The sequence below is a fragment of the Bufo bufo genome, chromosome 2, assembly GCF_905171765.1.
Source record: "Bufo bufo chromosome 2, aBufBuf1.1, whole genome shotgun sequence".
Classification (NCBI taxonomy): domain Eukaryota; kingdom Metazoa; phylum Chordata; class Amphibia; order Anura; family Bufonidae; genus Bufo; species Bufo bufo.
This window is the reverse complement of record NC_053390.1, coordinates 216,578,816-216,592,145: the sequence shown is the minus strand read 5'-3', so window position 1 is coordinate 216,592,145 and position 13,330 is coordinate 216,578,816. Positions and strand designations below refer to the sequence as shown.

Genomic DNA, 13,330 nt, shown 5'->3' with positions numbered 1-13,330 from the left:
GGTTCATTGAGAACATGGTTGTTGTTCAATAATAAAATTAATCCTCAAAAATACAACTTGCCTAATAATTCTGCACTCCCTGTATATATATATATATATATATATATATATATTTATTTAATAAAGTTTGTTTTTAAAAAAAGTTAAAATTAAGGATTTATTTTTTATTTTGTTTTTATTTTGTAACAATTGTTAAAAAGACCACATATATGTCACAAAGATTACATTTCATTTTAGACATCCTGCGAAAAACATATAAAAGAAGTACTCTTTTGCACTTGGGACGTGCTATTATTGTGCAAAAGTATTTAAAAAAGTAAATAAAACAAATTTTTTTGGGCATTGCTATAATTGTCAATAAAATTAACGTGCTAGTTATACCACAATGTGAACGTCCGTAAATTGAAAGAGCAAAAAACAATAGCAGAATTTTTTCAATTTATTTGCCTTGCCCCCCTCCCCCCCAAAAAATAGTGGTGTCACTAAAAAATGAGTGAAAAAAAAAAGAAGTTATGGCTGTCTCAATGCAACAATGCGAAAGTGAAAAAAATCCTGATTTTCTGGACATTTATTGGGAACTAGTATTTAGGCCTCATGCACACGACCGTTCCGTTTTTTGCGGTCCGCAAAAAATGGAAGCTGCCCGTGTGCCTTCTGCAATTTGCGGAACGGAACGGGCGGCCCATTGTAAAAATGCCTATTTTTGTCCGCAAAACAGACAAAAATAGGACATGCTATATTTTTTTTTGCGGGGCCTCGGAACGGAGCAACGGATACGGACAGCACACGGAGTGCTGTCCGCATCTTTTGCGGCCCTATTGAAGTGAATGGGTCCGCACCCGAGCCGCAAAAACTGTGGCTCAGATGCGGACCCGAAAAACGGTTGTGTGCATGAGGCTTATGGGAATATTAATCATGCTTTCAATAAATGAGTGAAATGAGAGAAAGAAAAATGCTCTACTATCGCATCATATCTTCCTGTGTAGTCCGTGGTTCGTCTGTTGTTAGAAATGCTTCCCTATTATCACTTACTATATAGTTACATAGTTAATAGCAATTTTATGTACTCTTAAAGGGATTGTCAGAAATGTTGATATTTATGGCCTATCCACAGGCTAGATAGGTGGGGATAAAACTCCTGGCATCCTTGCTGATCAGCTGTTTGAAGAGACTGCAACGCTCAAGTGCGCTCTGCAGCCTCTTCCTAGGCTTTGAGGTCACATTCATGGCCTAAATGCAGCTCAGTCCCATTCAAGTGTATGGGGCTAAGCTTCTATTCCTGGTACAGCCTCTATCCAATGGACTATGCTGTGTTTGTAAACTCCTCACAGGAGCGCCGTGGCCTCCTCAAACAGCGGATCGGCAGGGCGGCCAGGAGTTGGATCCCCCACCAATCTGATATTGATGACCTATTTTGGGGATAGACCATCAGTATTAAACCAGACAACCCCTTTAAACATCCTTTATGCTGTATGATAAGTAAAGGCATTTTTACAATGAGATGAATGTCTGTCTAGCTTAGAATCATTCTGTTGGTGAGTATATTCCTGCATGTTGCACCCTAGCAGTTGCTATGTATGTAGCACACCCAGGTGGTAAAATGCACTTAAAGACTAAAATTAAAAGGCACATGTTGGAGATAAATAGTAGCAAAGTGTATGCTGTGCCACTGCTTTTGTCACAGTCTGCCCATTCGAACCCAGAGGTACGATAGCTGCCTGAACTTACCAGCTGCAATATAAATATCACAGAGCTGCTTGTAGTCAAGCTTAAGTGCGTAGGAAGAAGAGATTGGAGAGACAGGGTCTTTTCTTACCCATTCCCTATTGTTTTAAAGGAACCTTGGTGTTTCCTGCTCTTAAAGGGGTTGTCTGGGTTTAGAGCTGAACCCGGACATACCCTTATTTTCACCCCAGCAGCATCCCTGAGGCTAGCATCGGAGTATCTCATGCTCTGATGCGCTTCCTTGCCCTGCTCTAAATCGCGCAGGGCATGGGCTCTTTTGTTTATCATAACACACTGCTGGGTGGAAACTTCCGCCCAGCAGTGTGTTCGGTGACATCACCAGCTCTGATGGGCGGGCTTTAGCGCTGCCATAACCGTTTTACTGGCTAGGGCAGCGCTTAAGCCCGCCCATCAGTGCCTGTGACATCACCGGGCTTCCTGGCAGCCCCATGGAGAGCCCCGGTACGTCACCGGAACTCCTAAAAATGCCTTTGCCCTGCACGATTTAGTGCAGGGCAAAGGAGAGCATCGGTGCATGAACTGCTCCGATGCTCAAGTCAGGGGGTTGCCTGGGTGAAAATGGGGGTATGTCCGGGTTCAGCTCTGAACCCGGACAACCCCTTTAAATGAATCGGCGATGCCTACACATGATATCTCTGAGCATCGCTACTCACTAATTCAGCCAAAAACTGGAATCTATTTTGAAATGGCCAATATTGACCACACATCTTACCATCTACAGACCATGCCTTTCTGCTGTCAAAAGGATGCTTCTGATGGTTGTGGATTACTTAACCAGCATGAATCTGACCTTTACCATCTAAGTACAGTGCATAGACTCATTACATTGTAAAGTTGTTGACTAAAAGGTTGTTTCTTAACCAGTTTCACCAGATGCTGCTTGTCTAGTTGTATCGCATGTTTTTAGGCCAGAAATAAATTAAAGTGTCTTCAGGCAAGTGGCTACGTCCCTTCCTTTTTATGGGCTGTTGTAAACTGTATGTTCTCATTAAACAGCATTCTGCAATGTCGGTCTGTGGTCAGAACTTGCGTATGAGTCAGGAGATGGCAGCCTGAGCAAAGTACTTAATAGGTTCTCTGGCCTTAGCTCTACAGTTATATCTGTTATTTGGAACACGGGTGTATAGCTTTTCAAGTGTAATTGAATTAGGAGGGCCTCTGGTCAGCTGAGTATAATGGTTGATGCAAGAGTTTTCCTGTTGTTTTTGTAGCAACCAAACGTCACCTTGTGCCTTGGTGACCCACAGCCTACAAACCTCATGCGAGGGTGATCTGCATGACAAGAGGATATTGGGAAATGTAGTATTGGCGGGGCAGTGTGAATAAGCATAAAAATGCTAAATACTTGTATACAGAAGAAGAAGGTCTCAAAATTGCTGCTGATCATGAAGCTCATAAAATAGCAGTAACAATGAAGACTGTGAGAATACTGAAAAATGCTATTGTCTTACTATACTACTACAGTTTTTTTTTTTTTATTCACGTGGCACTGGATCAGTCAGATGATCTACACATTACCTCATATTGCTATTGTGTAATAACTTCTTGAAGGGAACTAGGATTTAGCTCTCTTCAAACCACCATCAACCTGTTAACTATTATGGTGACAGGTTTTCAGTGATAATCTTCTTTGTTCTGTCTGTTTCTGCTAAATGGAAAACTTTGAAGGTGAGGCCATGTCTATCAGACATGACACCTTGGGAGCAACTCTACTCTGTGACTCCTTACTGGCACCAGAATGCATCTGTCCATCCAAGTTTTTATTCTCCATGCAGAAACAGACATATTAAAGAAGATTAAACCTGTCACCAGAATGGATTACAGGTTGGTAGCAGTTTGGAGACCTAAATTCTTTAAGACAAAAAAAACTTTTAGTGAAGTGTAGCATGACCAATTAACCATTGCCTTAAAGGGGTTGTCTCCTCATGGACAATGGGGGCATATCGCTAGGATATGCCCCCATTGTCTTATAAGTGCGGATCCCACCGCTGGGACCCGCACCTATATCGAGAACGGGGCCCCGCAAGTGAAGGAGGGCGCACTGCGCATTCCATTCATTTTCTATGGGGCCGGCGAAAATAGCAGTGTGCTGTCTCGGCTATTTCCGTCAGCCCCATAGAAATGAATGGGAGCGGGGGCCGCACATGCGCGGTACGCTCCCATTCACTTCTATGGGGAGTCGGCTTGGTGGTGGCTGGACTGGAGTCCTCCAGCCACCACCTTGCAGGGCTCCGTTCTCGATATAGGTGTGGGTCCCAGCTTTGGGACCCGCACCTATAAGACCATGGGGGCATATCCTAGCGATATGCCCCCATTGTCCATGATGAGACAACCCCTTTAAACTGAGCTTGAATCCTCCTATATTATGTGCACTGGAATGTAGAGTAGGGCATGTCTAGAGTGATAATATAGAAAAAAAATTATCATATTGCTTTTACAGAAGCTTATTTTCTATATGTTGTGGGGTTTAGCGGATACAGTATAGAGGCAACAACAAGTTCTTTGCATCAAAGAGTTCAGTGTTTTATTCACACTTTAGGCAAGTGACAAAACAAGCAGTCATAATCAAACAAAAAGTCACCTTGCGGTGTTGGTGGTAATTCACACCGTGCGGCAATTCTGCCTCAAAGAGTCCTTGACCATAGCAGCACCAACCTGTTTTCACGCCAAACAGGTAGCAAGCCTTCATCCAGACACAAGGCTCCCAGATCCCAACACAGAGACCAGGCTTCTGAGCCCAGCTGCCTATTTAAGGACAGCCAGGTGCTTCCAAAACCCAGACCGGCATTTAAAGTCTGGTATTTGACCTCACCTGGCTGTAAATCATCCCAGCAGCACATGCTGGGAGGAAAATATCTGTTTTCCCAGACAAAACCTCTCACTGTGTCACAATGTTTAGAAATATTTAGAACAAAAAAAAAACATAATAAATAGGGATGAGTGAATTTCATATTTTGAAGTTCGTGTGCGGGTTCGTGTTGAGGTATTTACTGAATTGCGTTATGGATTCAGTTACCATGGACCATAATGCAATTCTATGACGGAATGCATAACAGAATGCCTTTAGAGGCATTCTGTTATTCATTCCGTCATAATAGAAGTTTATGGACTGCAAAATGGATCCGTCCGGTTTACGTTATGCTGGAGTTGTCTCCTGCATAACGTAAACCGGACAGATCCGATATGCAGGCCATAGACTTCTATTATGACAGAATGAATAACGGAATGCCTCTAAAGGCATTTCATCATTAAATTGCGTTATGGTCCGTGGTAACTGAATCCATAGCGCAATTCAGTAAATACCACAATTCGCTCATCCCTAATAATAACCATAAAAAAAGAGACATTTTTAGCACTGTGCCTAAATACATGGCTATAGAATGACTATCAATACTAAGATACTATAGTACATATAGAGTAAAAATGGCTTGTTGCAACAGAATTCAAACTGTGTATTCTGCAAATGAGAGAAGCTGTCAAATCTGTGTACAATCTGTTTTGCTTTTTTATATAATTTGTAATAATCCATAATATTCTCAGTTTTAGGCCTAGTTCACACGAACGTATGGCTATTATAGTTTTTTGCGGTCCGTTTTTCACGGATCCGTTGTTCCGTTTTTGAGTTCCGCTGTGTTTCCGTTTCCTTTCCGTTTTTCCGTTCCGTTTTTCCGTATGCCATGTACAGAATACAGTAATTACATAGAAAAAATTGGGCTGGCCATAACATTTTCAATAGATGGTTCAGAAAAAACGGAACGGAAACGGAAGACATACGGATGCATTTCCGTATGTGTTCCGTTTTTTTTTGCGGACCCATTGACTTGAATGGAGCCACGACCCGTGATTTACGGCCAAATATAGGACAAGCTCTATCTTTCAACGGAACGGAAAAACAGAAATACGGAAACGGAATGCATACGGAACACATTCCGTTTTTTTTGCGGAAGCATTGAAATGAATGGTTCCGTATACGGACCGTATATGGAGCACAAAAAACGGCCCTTAAAATAAAAAAAAACGGCCTTAGTAAAATAAAAAAAAGTGCGGGGGATAGGAGGGGTAGCTCAAAGACTACGGACACCTTTGGGGGAATTTATTATTATTGCATTCTACTTATCTTGGGCTAAAAATAATTTTTTACAGTTGGTTTATTAAAGATTTTGAACAGTTTATCGTCTACAGCTTTCAGTTTCACTGCATCTGCATTCTGTTGCTTCTCCTCAGTGAAACCCTTCAGAGAGCTGCATTAAAGCTTGATTGGTAGCCTGAATTAAGCTTAAGAAGTCGTCCAAGATAATAAAAAATCTTGGACAACCCGGTGATGTCTTAAAAAAACCACAGTATTCTCACCCTGTATTCCAGCATTGTTCTCTGTGACGCTTTACTGATGCTTCCGCTGCTGTTTGTTTTCAATCAACAGTTGGAACGTGCCTGGATACAGCACATGACCGCTGCAGCCTATCAGTGCCCCTAACAGTCTACTGCTGAGGACAGTGATTGACTGCAGTGGTGAGGAACCAAATCCATAGTAACATTCCTGCATTTGCAGGGAATGGCACTTGAGTATGTGTGGGAATATGATATTTTTTTTTATGATATAGTAGGGGTTAATTATCTCTGAAAAAATTCCTTTAAATGACTATTTATGACCTGTCGGGTAACTAGAGATTAGGGCTACAGATTGAGCGCTTAGAGCACCTCTCTGACAGAATTCAATAAGAAGGGGAAGCAACAGACTACAGATCCAGTGAAAGTGGCTGCTGGCTGTAGAAAACAAACTTTTCTAAATCTTTAATTAAGGCCAATTAGAAAAATAGGAGGAGATTTATCAAACTGGTGTAAAGAAGAACTTTCTTAGTTGCCCATCGAAACCAATCAGATTCCATCTTTCATTTTTCACAGCTGCTTTGGGAAATGAAAGGTGGAATCCGATTGGTTGCTATGGGCAACTAAGCAAGTTCTTCTTTACACAAGTTTGATAAATCTCCCCCATAATTTTTAACCTGAGGTACTGTAAATCTCCTAATCACATACACTTTTGCTGGTACTGTACTCTGCGTTTTTCCCCACAGAAATATCAGCACGGAGAAACAGTGCGTAATCCGCAACGTGTGCAGGTACCCTAAGCGATCTCCAGCTTTGTATGAGGCTTTTTGTGGTAACTTTACCATTTTATTCCATCCTTATTTTAGTAAACTATTAATATGGGACTGAACTGCATACTTGCAAGATTAATGAAGATTGTTAAAGGAGGATCCTCCGGTGCACCCAGTCTATGAACCCAAAATTTGGATCTACCTTTGGAACCAATCACTGGCTACTAGGATCTGTGTTAGCTTTTCAATCAATTATACTTATTATTGATGATATAAGGGTTGGGCCCCGAGAATAGGTTCCTCTAGTGGGCCCAAGGAACCCCTGTCCGACACTGCATATTTCATGCTAGAACTTCCTACCTAGTATCAATATTAGATATTGGATGGGGCAGATTGGATGCCATTGTTGTAACTAGATATAGCAGCTAGTCCTATACTGTATATTAAAAAATAAAAGTCAGTGTGACTAATTTATGAAGCCAGTTACTTTTCTGGAACGAGGACAAATATGTTCTTCGAGGATCTATCCCAATATAAATATTACATGCTGCGATATGAGAGTTTAGTTTACATGTGGATCAGGACAGTCTTAAAATGCTCTCCCATAGGTGCCATGCTTGTATGATTAGTTTGTGCATGCGATCTGTAAAGGATCTTTGTGTACATGCTGTACTGCATATTCCACTTGCTGTTCTCGTGCAGAAGGTGTTCCCTTTTTGGTGCAATGTTTTCTCGGCCTCTTCTGTTCAGCAGAGGGGTTAAGAAGCAGCATTCATCTGCGTCCATCTGCTATTAGTCACTGTGTCCACAAGCTCTACATTTGCATCACAGTGCAGGATATGTCTGATGGCTGCTGTGTATCTCTGCCATATCCCCCCGTCTTCTTCAGCCTCATCTCTTTTCTCCATGGCAACTTAGCTCTATGGTTTTCAGGAGAGAAGAGAATCCGTTTTTCCCCCCTTCCTTCCTTCTCTATTTTTGAACATGGCTCTTGCCTCCTCAGTGGCATGCATGGTTCGTTATGCTCCTCACGCCTGATGGGCAGCAAAGGCTAGAATGACAAGAGATGACGGGGAAGCCTGCAGCAGAGGAGTGGGTGCACTCCATCAGGTGCATTAGCCTGGCAGACACAAGGTAATGCATTGGTAACCTAAGATTACGTGTGCTTGGTGTTAAATTAATAGCCCCAGTATGTTAATTTGTGTGCAGTCATGGATGGCTTGGAAATGTGGAATTTTAGTTTCTATGTTCATATATGCATCAATATGTTATTTTTTTTCTTCTTGGCTTATTTATAGGGGATGCGAACCCTTTGCTCGCAGCTACCCAGGATCCAAATATATTTATAATCTCCCCAGGCCAGTGTAGCCATTGCAATGAATAATTATGAAGTTATATGTGCTTCATTGCTCTGAAACTGCAAACTGAAACCTTCTGTGCTACCAGAGCAATGAGCTCCAGGCCTGTGTACCAGCTTCAGGGTAAAGCACAGCGAGCACATAAAGGACAGATCTCGTTGCTTTTTTTTTTTTTGTTAACCCATACTTGTGATCTTGCATCTGAATGTCATGTTATCTTTCAGCCCATGTATTGATCTGGACAACATGCCTCTCAATTACGATTCCATTTTCTGTATTTTCCTGTGATACTTATTGATTTAGTCTAATTTTGCTGTTTAATTACTTAATGGGGGCCTACTTTTCCAGAACAGTGTTGCCTTCCTGTTCTATGGAATCCATTGATCTTCTTGTGTCTTATCAAATTACTTCACTAATGGGAGGGGGGGGGGGGGGGGGGGGTGCATGCTGATGTCTTGTATTTAAAACCAAAATACTGTATACAGCATTGACCACGGGGCTCTGTAATAATCTGGATGCCAAGCAGGCATATTAGTGTGTGTTCACATGTCGCATGTGAATACATCTGTGTTATGTGCCTTCATTGTATCTTCCAAGAAACTGCCACCTCTGATTATAAAAAAAAAATAACCAATTGTGTTGCCCTGGTTGAAGAGTTAGAAAGGTTTGTCATCATCGTCTTCTGGGGTGGTGATGATTTTAGCATTGAGGATCTTTGGTTTCTGTAATCCCATAGAAGAAAACTTAGTCAGCCTCTACACAACCTGTGATTTTTAAAAAAAAAATTTGTATGCCCCATATACCTCCATATATACCACCATATAAAATCAGAGACATACGCAGGTATGAGTGCCCTATAATGGCTTTGTATAAAGCATAAACTATAATATGATTTTATGAAATTAGGTTGCGTATATCTGTATATTACATTTAGCGTTCCAGTTTGGTGTTCCACTAACATGACTTTTTTATTTTTTTATTCAGTGTTACCATGTTTAGCAGTTCCAGGCAATTGAATGGGAAAATAAGTATCAAAGCAGCATACCAGAAGATAATTTGTAACGAGGGATCTCTTAATTTAGAGTGCACTAGAAAAAAAACAGAGGCTTTTCTGCAACATGTCAGAAATTGGTCAAGATTAGAGATGAGCAAATTTCATGTTATGAAATTTGTTCTCGCTTCGTTTTGTGGTAAAAGCAGAATTGCGTTATGGATTCTGTTACCACGGACCATAACGCAATTCTATGACAAAATGCATAACAGAATGCCTTTAGAGGACTCCCCTGCGTAACGGAAACGGAACGGATCCGTTTTGCAGCCCATAGACTTCTATTATAACGGAATGCCTCTAAAGGCATTCCGTTATGCATTCCATCATAGAATTGCGTTATGGTCCGTGATAAAAAACTGAGAACTATCAGTTTTTTTTCACAGCTCCATAGAAATGAATGGGACCTCCGCTAAACTGTGAAAAATTACGGAACGCAGATGCACACAACGGTCGTGTGCATGAGGCCTTAGCCTCAGTCTTTATATGTGTATCTAAAATCTCCAGGTCACGTGCCTATCCAATAGTTTGCATCAATTTAAAGGACTTGGAAGGAAAACTAAAAGCCCCTTCACCTGTGGTGTACCCACGTGAAGAAACAATGCAGCCTTCTGTTAGAATCTGTCAGTTTTCTATTCTTGAACAATGGACCTGAAACGTGCTTTGTTTCTAGAACAAAAAGTAAACCATTAAAAATGGCATAAAAATAATTTTCTATTCTTTGCTAAATCTAAAACAAAACATTAGGGCACAGTGTATGCGCTTTCTTTGGTTATTTGCATTTATACTTGTCAAACCTGTCAAGTCTTGTATGTTTTGCATTAGTTTTAAGGCAGCCTCACAAAAACACAAGCATGTTATGCAAATAAACTCTGATGGATCATTTTTTAAATCTGTTTAGCTCCCTTCACTGGTAGCCTACTCTCAAATCTGCAGTATGTTTGGAAAGCCATGTTGTTCCAAATATCAGTGGACATGCGGATATCATAAAACATAAAATACTGATGCACTGTCCTCAGACAGCTCCACGAGATAAACTCTCCTACCTTATCACTTTTTTGCCACTTATTGTTATTTTCACATATAAGACCCACAATACTGTACAGTAATCTAAAAAACAACATTTTAGGAGCTTAAAGGGAGTCTTTCACGCAGATTCACCCTATTAACCTAATAACAGTGTTATGTCCACGGCATCCCCCCTATTAAAACGGTGCTTATCGTTTGTTCCTTGCTAGCATCGTTGTGGAGAAAAACACTTTTAATCCGCATGCAAATGAGTCTGTGAAGGTGCCCAGGGGCAGCGTTACAACGGCCGGTGCCCAGGCCCCTGGTTCATTTTCATAAGAAGGCACTCCCCCCTCCGCCGCGTCTGCCCGCCCTTAGTCTCTGCTCTAACCTCCCTCCTCCCGTCCGTAATCCCGGAGGGGGAGTGCCTTCGTATGAAAATGACCCAGGGGCCTGGGCACCGGCCGTTTTAACGCCGCCCCAGGGCACCTTCACATACTCATTTGCATGCGGATTAAAAGTGTTTTTCTCCGCAACGATGCTAGCAAGGAACAAACGATAAGCACCGTTTTAATAGGGGGGATGCCGTGGACATAACACTGTTATTAGGTTAATAGGGTGAATCTGCGTGAAAGACTCCCTTTAATTAAAGGGGTTGTCCGGGCTTTTAATAACATCCTGGCATCTTCTGTCTTGTGTAAGAAAGATAGTTTGGCCAGTACTTACCCATCTGTTGCACCACCAATGCCACTGTCTCCGCCACACTGACTGCGGCCTCTTCCGCTCGGGTCCTGACCGTATGTTTTCACGAGTGTTCCTGTTTAGCTGTCCGAAGGAGTCCATATGCAAGTTTTGGGGAGTGCTTTAAGTAAATAGTCCTACATTTTGTGCTCCCAAACAATTGTGTTCTTGAAACAGATTCTTACAGGTTTAGTAGCCAGAAGATTACTGCAAAGGGCAAACATAACCTAATTTGGTGTTGGCAAACATAAGGCAGCATTTACATTGTGCCCCACAATGACCCTCTAATTTCCATTTTTATTTGCATGTCCTAGGCACTGAGTAGAAAAAGGCAAATGACTGCAAAATATACCATGTTAGTGATGGGGATTAGAAGTACTTGCATGTTCAATACATTTTGTGAATTAGATCCAGACAGATTAAATGTTTTTATATTTGTCTCACTTCAGCAACTGAACTGGCATTTATCATGTAGAGAAAGTTAGTACAAGGCACTTACTAATGTATTGTGATTATCCATATTGCTTCCTTTGCTGGCTGGATTCATTTTTCCATCACATTATACCCTGCTTGTTTCCATCGTTACGACCACCCTGCAATCCATCAGCGGTGGCTGTGCGCATAGCCTACAGTTGCTGGATTGTAGGATGGATACGAGCAAGTGTATAATGTGATGAATCTAGTTAGCAAAGGAAGCAATATGAACAATCACAATACATTAGTAAGTGCCTTGTATTAACCTTCTCTACATAATGCCATTTGCTGAAGTTAGACAACCCCTTTAAATTAACTTATTTATTTCTTCTAAATAGCAGGGGTGTTTTTTTTTATATATCATCTGACGTTTTATATGAGAATTTAGGGGAAGCTATGGCATTTCCATAAAAAAATGTGTTGGTGTTCCATGTATTAGGAACTAGGACATCAGAGCAATCGTCACATTGGGCGAGCCAAATTCATCGACAACGAACTACCATTCTGTTAGTTTGCCATTAGATAAAAAAAATTCCTGTTACTGTTGCAAAACTGTACATGACAACAAAACCGAGAAAAGGTAACATCTTTGGCGGCAAAAAATAAATAAATGAATTACTAAACTTTGGTAATCAAATTTAGTATGTTGTCCCTTCATTATATCATATGCCATTTTTATTCTGACATTTACTTTCATAGTATGGTGCCACCTGGTGTTCACAATCTATAGCAATGTGCACATTCATCCAATGAGCTGAGTGCTGGTGGACACACATGGCTAGTCAGGGCTCATGAACACGAATGTATATTATTTCCGTGTCCGTTTTTTTTTTTTTTTTGCGGACTGTATAAGGAACCATTGATTTCAATGGGTCCGCAAAAAAAACCGGAAGTTACTCCGTGGCATTCTGTTTCCATATGTCTGTATTTCCGTTCTGCAAAATAATAGAACATGTCCTATTATTGTCCACATTACGGACAATGATAGTACTGTTCTATCGGGGGTCAGCTGCTCTGTTGCAAAATAAGGAATGCACACGGACGTGTGCATGAGGCCTCACACTCCCCACAGCCAGGTCTCTGCATAGCGCCTTATACAAATATACAAAGAGCCTTCAGTAACATGGCAGTATGGCCTATTGCACACGGACGGTTTTTTTTCCCGTTTACTGGACGTTTTTTGCGTTCCGTATACGGTCCGTATACGGAACCATTCATTTCAATGGGTCCGCAAAAAAAACGGAATGTACTCCGTATGCATTCCGTTTCCGTATTTCCGTTTTTCCGTTCCGTTTTAACATAGAACATGTCCTATTATTGCCCGCAAATCACAGTCCGTGGCTCCATTCAAGTCAATGGGTCCGCAAAAAAACGGAACACATACGGAAATGCATCCGTATGTCTTCCGTTTCCGTTCCGTTTTTTGCTGAACCATCTATTGAAAATGTTATGCCCAGCCCAATTTTATCTATGTAATTACTGTATACTGTATATGCCATACGGAAAAACGGAACGGAAAAACGGAACAGAAACGGAAACACAACGGAAACAAAAAACGGAACAACGGATCCGTGAAAAAAGGATCGCAAAACACTGAAAAAGCCATACGGTCGTGTGCAATAGGCCTACAGCTGAGAAGACTCCTTCTGCAGGGGGAGAAAGAAGGAACTATGTTGTCAGCTTTATGAAGGGCAAAGACTGAATCTATCCAGAGATGCGCAGCAACACAGATTAAGGCCTCTTTCACACGACAGTATGTCTTTTTCAGTGTTTTGCGGTCCGTTTTAAACAGATCCGTTGTTCCGTTTTTTGTTTCCGTTGTGTTTCCGTTTCGTTTTTCCGTTCCGTTTTTCCGTATG

The 13,330-nt window shown here is 41.4% G+C and overlaps 1 protein-coding gene across 6 annotated transcripts in view; it reads left to right on the top strand.

Moving 5' to 3' along the window:
- The window catches only part of PITPNM2 (phosphatidylinositol transfer protein membrane associated 2), a 395,602-nt gene that overhangs the window by 98,700 nt on the left and 283,572 nt on the right, over window positions 1–13,330 (top strand). Inside the window, exon 1 of one of the 6 annotated variants that reach the window (XM_040416184.1) lies at window positions 7,727–7,976. The exons of the other annotated variants lie outside the window; for them this stretch is intronic. The gene's annotated coding sequence lies outside the window, so the exon portion shown is untranslated. Of the gene's footprint in view, window positions 1–7,726; window positions 7,977–13,330 lie in introns of those variants that run through there. 6 annotated transcript variants of the gene reach the window in all.